The 9,023-nt window shown below is 43.4% G+C and overlaps 1 protein-coding gene across 2 annotated transcripts in view; it reads right to left on the minus strand.

The window, feature by feature from the left end:
• Window positions 1-6,545, minus strand: part of FNDC4 (fibronectin type III domain containing 4) — an 88,668-nt gene extending 82,123 nt beyond the window's left edge. For both annotated transcript variants that reach the window (XR_004538632.1, XM_033935524.1), the window contains exon 1: window positions 6,052-6,545. The gene's annotated coding sequence lies outside the window, so the exon portion shown is untranslated. The remainder of the gene's footprint in view (window positions 1-6,051) is intronic.
• Window positions 6,546-9,023: the final 2,478 nt, after the last annotated feature.

Here is a 9,023-nt window from a genome sequence, read left to right on the forward strand (position 1 = left end):
CTTTAGTACTTATTATTGTTCCCAGAATCCAGCACTAAATTATTTTATTCTCTGCTCTATAGCATTGCTTTGTAATTCTATCCTTATGAGAACTGTTGCATATTATCATTGAATACTCTACAGAGATACAGAGAAGTACCAACATGAGAAAATTGTACAGAAAATGGTTGTTCCCATTTCCTACATCAAAGCACAGGCATTTTCCATTTACAGAAATTTTAACACGGGGGGTGGGGGTTGGGGGGGAAGGAGGGGGTCTTCAAATCTGACTATTGCACAATTTTCTGGATTCCTTCCTGGAGTCTTTAAAATAACTAATCACAAATATTTTCCATATTACTATTTTACATTACTGGACATGCTGCTATAATTTCATTGTACTTTTTTCCCCTTTATTTTCAGCTATGGGTAGTTCAGTGAACCTTTTAGAACATAAGAATAGCCAATGGTCAGACCAATGGTCCATTAAGCCCAGTAGCCCATTCTCATGGTGGCCAATCCAGGTCACCAGTACCTGGCCAAAACCCAAGGAGTAGCAATATTCCATGCTACCAATCCAGGGCAAGCAGTGGCTTCCCCCATGTCTTTCTCAATAACAGACTATGGACTTTTCCTCCAGGAAATTGTCCAAACCTTTCTTATAACCAGCTACTTTTCTAGAATTTGATAGATATCTGCCTAAAATAGCCTCTGTGTTGCTCCCCTGACCAACCTCCACAGTATGGCTGAGAATTAATTCCCAGGTCACATCACCTTCTTTCCACGCCACTTATAATTTTGGTAGTGAAATTTCCTACTGCATACCTGACATTTCAGCATCAGACAGCTCCTTTTTCTCCATTTTTGGTTAAGATTTCAGTGCTGCACAATGTTTCCTGTCACAATGTTTAGCCAGCACAAGGATTTCAGCACCAGACAGCTCCTTCCCTCCAAATTTGTATTAGAGCTGAACACATGGCATCAAACTACAGTTTAGGGTTGTGGGGATATTATGTCATTCAGTGTAAATATTTAGTGTACCATTGTCCAGTTTTAGAAACTTGTTTCTTTTGGAGGGAGATCCGAGCAGTAAAGCTGGCTACCAGTGGCATAGCCGGTCAATTTTGGGTGGGCCTGAGATCAAAGTGGGTGGGCACAAAATTCTCTCTCCATCTTCTGCCTCCTTCCACTCCTCCCAACTCAAAATATAAATACTTTAACTAATGAGGATCCCCAAGGTCTGTCAATTGAAGATTTCTCCCGAAGGCAGCCAGAGCTTCTTTTTACCAAGCATGGCAGGCAGTAGTAATGTTCCTGAGCCACCAATACCAGCACCCCACACATACTTAGTTGTCAGTAGCTCAAGGATGCTGCTGCCAACTGCACAGCTTGGTAGAATGGAGTTCCTACTTGCCTCCTCTCCAATCACCCTATCTGCCAGTATTATAACACCAACAAACCCTTAGCAAATATAGAACAAGTGATCAGAAATTAGAAATGTAGAATATGTAGACAAAAATTGAACTGGTACTCCAAAGATTTAGCATGCACTGCAACACTGAAGAAATAAAAGGGGCAAGTGCATTTTTTTTTCTAGAACATAATACAAACACATCTTGTATGTACATTTCTCAAAGCTAATATATGCCATTTAATACATTTAAAATAAAATGCTTTTTTCTACCTTTGTTGTCTGGACATTTTATTTTTCCCATGCAATCATTATCTTTCTTTCACTCATTTCCTGCCCCCTGGCCTCTCTCATATGGTTCCATTTCCCTCTCTCTCTTCCTCTTCTCCCTCCTTGCCTCCTCTTACAGCATCTCGTCCTCCTTCCCATGATCAATATTTCTTCCTCTCCTACTTTACATAGTAACATAGTAGATGACGGCAGATAAAGACCCGAATGGTCCATCCAGTCTGCCCAACCTGATTCAATTAAAAAAAATTTTTTTTAAATTTTTCTTCTTAGCTATTTCTGGGCAAGGGAATTTTTTTTTTTAAATTTTTCTTCTTAGCTATTACATTGTCATGGGAAGGAGGGAGAGATGCTGCAAGGGGAGGCAGGGAGGGAGACATGTTGGGCATGATGCTGGAGGGGAGGGAAGAAGAGATGCTGTATGGAGCAAGGGGAGAAAGAGAGAAATGTTGGATCCAGGGCACAAGGGGGAAGAGAGAGATGGTGAACAATGAGAGAAAGGAAAAAGGGGAAGAGAGAGGTAAATATGAACATGAAAGGAGGGGAAAAAGAAGGAAATGTTGGATCCAGGGGCAGAAAGGATTGAGGGAGAGATACAGCAAATAGGAGGGAAGAGTGAGGAAGAAATGCTGGACCACAATAGAGGGGAGCAAGGCAGGAGGATATCAGGCTATGAGGGGGGAGTGGAGAAAAAGGGAGCAGGTGCTGAGCTAGAAGGATGAAGGGAGGAGGAGACAGGGAATAGTGGAATAATGTGGGAGAGACGAGGGTGAAGGGAATGAATGAGAGGAGGATAGTTATTGCATGGGATAGAAATATGGTAATGGAGAATAGATTAAAGATGAAAGGCTGGGGAATAGGTGAGCTGAGGAATGGGAAAGCTAGAGGGTGAGAGAAGGAGATGGAAATTTCATAGGTCGCTGGAAAGTAAAAAGAATGGCTTGAAAGATGGTGAAATTTGAGTGGATAGGCAGAAAAGAAAGGAAAGAACTAAAAAGGAAAGCTCAATATATCAGAAACAGGTATAGTGAGGTAATGAAACAAGATAGGAGAAAGGATAAATGGATAGCAGACACTTGAAGAAGAATTTAGCAGAGGACAGATGAGAAAGCAGAAAAGAAAAGCTAGAACTAACATGAAGGGGAAATAAACTGTGTAGACAACAAAGGTAGAAAAAAGCATTTTATTGTGAATTTATTAAATGAAATATATTCGCTTTGGGAAAAGTACATAGCAGGTGCCTTTGTATTGCACTTCCTTTTCTAGTGAACACATTTGCCCTTTTAAATTTTTTCAGTGTTGCAGAACATGCTGAATTTTGGAATTTCCACTTCCCAGATCAATATTGGTCTAATTTGTGATCCCTTGTTCTATATCTGGTGAGGGTCTGTGACACTGGCAGGTGAGGCGATTGGAGGGGGGCAAGGAGGATAGGGGGGATCAGGGAGATGCCCTCCTTATTTTCTGACCTGGACCCCGGCATTTGCAACACCAGTCCTACACCTTTTTGTAGCTGGTGAAGATCTCCTAGCACTACCAGCTGAGGACCACCTCCAAAAGGTGGCCAGAATTTCCTTCTACCAAACTTTGTAGTTCGCTGCAGCATCCTTGTGCCACTAATAGTGCTGTCTGATTTTTGATTCACATTTATTCATCAATTCAGTTTTGCTGAATTGATTTGATTTTTTTTGTTTTTTAAATGGACCTACCGATTCAGGCTGCGCAGCCGGTAGGGCCAGGATCAACCCCATCTCCCTCCCGCACCACTCTCCCCCTTTCCTAAAGCAGCAGCAGCAGCAGCAGCAGTGGCAGCAAACTGAAACAGGCGGGCTCTGGGACCTTCCTGTATGTACCCACAGCTACTGACCCACCCTCTCTGATGTCACTTCTTCCGGGGCAGAGCTGGAAGCTGTGAATATGTATGGGAAGGTCCCGCAGCCGGTCTGTTTGAGTTTGCAGTCACTGATGGATGTGGGTGAGGGAGAGAGAGGGACAGACACTGGTGGACGTGGGATGAGTGGTAGAATAGGGCAGATATTGGTGGAAGATTGGTGGGGGAGAGAGAAGGGGTAGACACTGGTGGAGGTGAGGTGGGAGGAGAGAGGGGGGCATAAGCTGGTGGAAATGGTTTGGGATGGGGGGGAGAGAGACAGCAGATTCTGTATAGAAGTGGGAAGATACTGAATGGAAGGTGAGAGGGAATAAGCTGTATAGAAGGAGGGAGTAAGAAGCCTGGATGGAAAAATGGAGATATAGGAGGGAGATGTTAGAAGGGGGAGTGAAAGGGAAGAGAGGGGCAGACTATATGGGAGGGAGATACTGGTAGAAGGGGAAATACAGTGTGGAGATGCTGGATGGAAAGATGGAGAGAGAAGGCAGATAGAAGGGGTCAGATGCTGGATGGAAGAGGGGTGAAAAATGAGCAGATATTTTTTGGGGGGAGGGGAGACAGGAAGGATGGAGGTAATGATGGAACGGGAAAGAAAAGGCTGATATAGAGGGCAAACACTATTTAGAAGAGGGAGAGAAAGAGGGCAGAGTTAGTGAAAGAATGGGAATAAGCAGAAGTAAAATAGGAGAGACGGGTGAGGGAAAGAGATGGAAAGCTTCCAGTAGACCATAAAAAAGAGGGAACTTAAAGCTAGATAGTAAGAATGAGTTAAATATGGACAAAGACATAGAAAAATAAATTGAAGAAAGCTGAAAGAAAAAGGAGGAGAGAGGAAAACAGAAATCAGCGAAGTAAATGGCCAGGAAACAAAGGTAGAAAAAATTATTTTATTTTTAGTTCAGGATAATGTAGTATGGTGCCTATAAAGGTTAATAAATAGAAAATAGAATTAAGATTATATATTTTCATTGGACTAATTTTAATACAGTTTTGACTGTCAAAGACCAAAACCTTCTTTCTCAAGTCAGGACAGTTTACTTTCTTGACCTGCGGAAGGAGATAGCTTCTGAGAGCTAAAATGTTTTAAGTCCTTTCAATAAAATGGCTTATTTTTTTTTTTAAATTTGTATTTGCAATGTACAGTGCATAAAATACCATCAGGGTAGTGTAACAGAGAATTTTTGCTCAAATCAACTCGAATCGAATTGCATCGAAAAATCAATTCACTTGGCAAAATCAAATCAAAATTTTTTTTCCTGAATTGGACAGCACTCCCAACAGCTAAGCATGTGTAGGATGCTGGCACAGATGGCTCAAGGACGTTACTACTGCCTGCAAAAATTGGTAAAAGGGAGTTCTGGCCACCTTTGGAGGAAATCGTCTGCTTACAGATCTGGGGGATCCTTATTAGCTAAAGTATATTTTGAGTTGGAAGGTGCTGGAGAAGAAGTGGAGAGTAGAGGGAGGCAGGAGACGGGGGAAAAAATATATCCACCCAGTTTGAGCTCAGGCCTACCCAAATTGGCTGCCCAGCTATGTCACTTACTGTGCCCATTCAGAGCTTTATGGGGGTTATGATAACACTGAGCTTGGTGAACATCTTCAACTTTTTCAGCTTTGTCCCAACATACTACTGACGCATTTCCATACAGCATCTTAGTACATTTCCCCCATAAGATCAGCGTTAGCTATTTCATCAGAGAAAGGCAACATATAATAAGGTCAATGGAGCAATTAAAGCATATCAGTATTTCTTCATTTCAGCATGAGGCAGATTTCCATATAAATCATACTAACACACGGTATCCTAAGTCAGCGATGTCAAAACCTCCCACGGGGGTCTTATAAAGAAGCGCCCCTGCAGATTTGCTTGCAATTTCCAGACTTTGCGCCCTAATGCTGCATCTGGGGCGCCCTGAGCACCTGCCGTCGAGCAGCCTGGCGCGGTGCGGTTTAGCTCTTTTTACCTGGGTCCTGCAGCTGTCTCTCTGCACCACCCTGTTAGATTTCGGAGGAGGGTAATGGCTTGCGCTGCATTGCTTCTCTCTCATCCATTTGGTTCTCATTCGTTATTTCATTAGAGAGAAAAAGCTCCGACAGCAGCAGCAGCAGCAGAGATTCTGCTCCCTGAGCCGTCGATAAACTATCCTAAGTGCTTGCACGGTTCTGGCGAGAGCCTCGAGCATCGTTTTGTTCCTGGGCTAATGTATTTCTCTAAATGCCACAAATCCATCCTCGTGTCCGCCTGTGTCCCGGGAATTTTTCTGGGGAGGGGGGAGGCTACCGAGAGCACCCTCAACACTTATTAGCTCCCAGCACGTCCTACCAGCCCTAGGGCTCTTGTGAATGGGTCCTTAGGTTCGACCCGGTGGGGGTATTTCCCCCCCCCCTTGCTTTAGCGAGTTCTCCTCTTCTAAACTCTTAAGCTAAGTCACGTCCCTCTCGCTCACTCATCTGTGTTGGTATGTGTTTTTTTTTTTACCTTAAGATCACAGCTGTCTCCCGGATGTCCTTTCTCTCTTCTTTGATCCTCAACTGCTGGATTGCAAGGTTTAAGCAGCTCCCCCCCAATCTGCGGACATCATAGCAGTTCGGCCAGGGTCAGATCTAGTTCGCCGTGGCCGTGATGCAGAGGCAGAAACAGCAACTGCACCCTGAAGAGCGTCTGGAGCAGCAGAAAGCAGCGGGGTCTGTGTTAAATAGAGACACCTCCGGCACATAAATAGTCAGCCCTCCCCTTTAAACCTCCCCTTTAATGAAAGTGCAGGCATCTGACATCTTGGTAGCAGCACTCGGCTCTTCAGCCTGGAGTACTGGGAGAGGGCACAGGTAGAGAGCCGCAGGATACTTGCAGCAAATGTTTGGCCCTCTGGGGTGGAGGGAATAGAATGCGTAAGAGGCGGGAAGAAAGGTACTACACTGTTTGCTATGGAGATGTGCAAAAGCGCCAACAAAAATATCCTCAACCTAGGAGGATTATCGGGTTAGGTCGGTGGATCTAAACTTGAGCCTCAGCACACTCCTAGTCAATCAGGTTTTCGTGGCTATAGGGTTACCATATAGCTCCGGAAAAAGGACGGATTGAGACATCCGGGTTTTACTTCCATTGCTTTCAGTGGAAGTAAAACCCGGATGTCCCAATCCGTCCTCCTTTTTCCGGAGCCATTTGGTAACCCCATGCAAATCTATCTAATGTATATTTGTTGTGGATATCTTGAAATTCTGACTGCCTGAGCTTGACCTTGGGACTGGGTTGAGAACCCCTAGGTTAGGGCAGGGGTTTGAAAAGTCTGTAGTAATTACCCCCCCCCTCCCTTTTACTAAACCACATAGTGGTTATTAGTGCAAGGAGCCGCACTGCTCTTTTGTGTGTGTGTGTGTTTTCAGTTCATAATAAAGGTTTATTGGTGAACACAAAAAAAAACACTGTCAGAATGTAACTTAATGGCAGGAGTACTGCCCTAATCAGGGTCAGAAAGTGACCCCCCCCCCTAGAATGTTGCTTTGTACTGCTGAGCCTGGCACAGGGTGCTAATTCTTCTCCCCTTTCTCTCCAATATAGTCCAATGGAGCCTTAGTTCAAACTTCCTTCTGTAATACAGTCCAGAGGCTCCAGCATGGTTTTATGGCTTTCTCAGCTCTCTCAAAATAGGGGAACCCCCCTCCCCCCCCCCACAATTCTTCTAGCTGTCAGCCCTTGAAACAAACACCTTGTCTTCAGAACCAAAATCTACAGGAACACTTTGCTCCCAACTTTAAATGTGCTTTCTCTGGTCCAGGCTGTTGCCTAGCTTGGGGACAGCCCAGGGTTCCCCAACAGGCAGGAAGGTGTGCCTTGACCTCACTTGATCTTTAGCCACCAGTGCTCCGCACTGCTCATAGAAACTCTATGAGTGTCGTGAGCAGCGCAGCTTCCTGTGCTAATAACCGCTATCACAGTTTAGTTTAAAAAAAAAAAAAAAAAGGGTGGGGTAAATGGCAACAGACTTCATACCCCCAAAAAGTTAGAACTAAATAATTTTTTATTTATAGACATCCTTAGTCTAGTCCAGTGGCCAGGTACTATTTTGAGGCCCTCGGTATGTTTATCATAATCACAAAAGTAAAATAAAACAGTTTCTTGACCATACGTCTCTTTAGCTATAAATGACAATATTATTATTAAGATTTAATAATAATATTTTAATATAATAATATAATATTTTAATATAATAATATAATAATTTAATAAAAAAGGAAAGATTTATAAACTATAAAGAGTTTTACCTCATGCAAAATTGTCATTTCTTTAATAAGACATTAAGTATTTTTTTCTGCGGCCCTCCAAGTACCAACAAATCCAAAATGTGGCCCTGCAAAGGGTTTGAGTTTGAGACCACTGGTCTAGTCCCTACTGCATTATTCCGCCTTAACCTCGCAGTTCTAGGTGGATTACAAAAGAGGTAAGCTGGACATTTCCAGGAGAATTACAGGATCGGGTATTAATTACAAGACTGTGTCTCAGGCTGAAGCACAGTTTTAGCTAGTCTTGACAAAGTTTCTGAATAGCAGGGTCTTTATTTCTCTTTGAAAGGTTTTGTAATCAGGCGTTCTTAATAGTATGTTGGCGAGATGGTGATCTAGGTTTGCTTGCCCTACTAGTACTAATCAGTACCCCCTCCCCCTAAAATAAAAACTGGAAATGAGGGGGAAATCCCCCCTATAATTGAAGAATCAAAATACTCCCAAATGTGGTACAAGGGGAGAAAAAAAGTGCCTTCTGATAAGGGAAAAACTAAGATGGGAGGGGAAAGAAGCAGGGTGTGTGGTTTGCCCTACCGTACTCCCTGATAAGAAAAGAGACAGCTGCTGCTTTGAGTCCTTCCAAGCATGAAAAGAGAGAGAACAAAACAGGTTGCTAAAGCAGCAAGACCATATTGGATTCATAAAGATAAAAAGAAACATTCTTCCTCCAAGCAAGACCAGCAGCAAAGCAACATCAACCCCCCCCCCCCAATCGATTGAAAAACAGAAAGCAAAAGAAAAAGCATGTGGCAACTGGAGGCTTCTTAGTTGGCAAGTTCCTTTAAATAAAAAAAACAAAAACCTGGATTCTCTTCAACCACTAAAGCAGATTGTAGGTTTAGGGCAGTGCTTCTCAATCCAGCTCTTGGGGCATACCTAGCCAGTCTGGTTTTCTGGATTTTCACAATGAACATGCATGAGAAAGATTCGCGTGCACTGCCTCCTTGATAGGTAAATCGATTCATGCATATTCCTTGTGGATATCCTGAAAACCTAATGGGGCTAGGTATGCCTCAAAGACTAGGTTGAGAAGAACTGGATTAGGGGACCAAGCCTGCAGGCTCTAGCTGAAGTAGGGTTGCAGGGTGCTGATTTCATGAGCTTCATAAGCTGTGAGGGAAATACTTGCTGCCAAAGGAGAATGGAGCATATTTAATAATAAATGTTCCA

This window comes from Geotrypetes seraphini, chromosome 3 (genome assembly GCF_902459505.1).
Source record: "Geotrypetes seraphini chromosome 3, aGeoSer1.1, whole genome shotgun sequence".
Classification (NCBI taxonomy): Eukaryota; Metazoa; Chordata; class Amphibia; order Gymnophiona; family Dermophiidae; genus Geotrypetes; species Geotrypetes seraphini.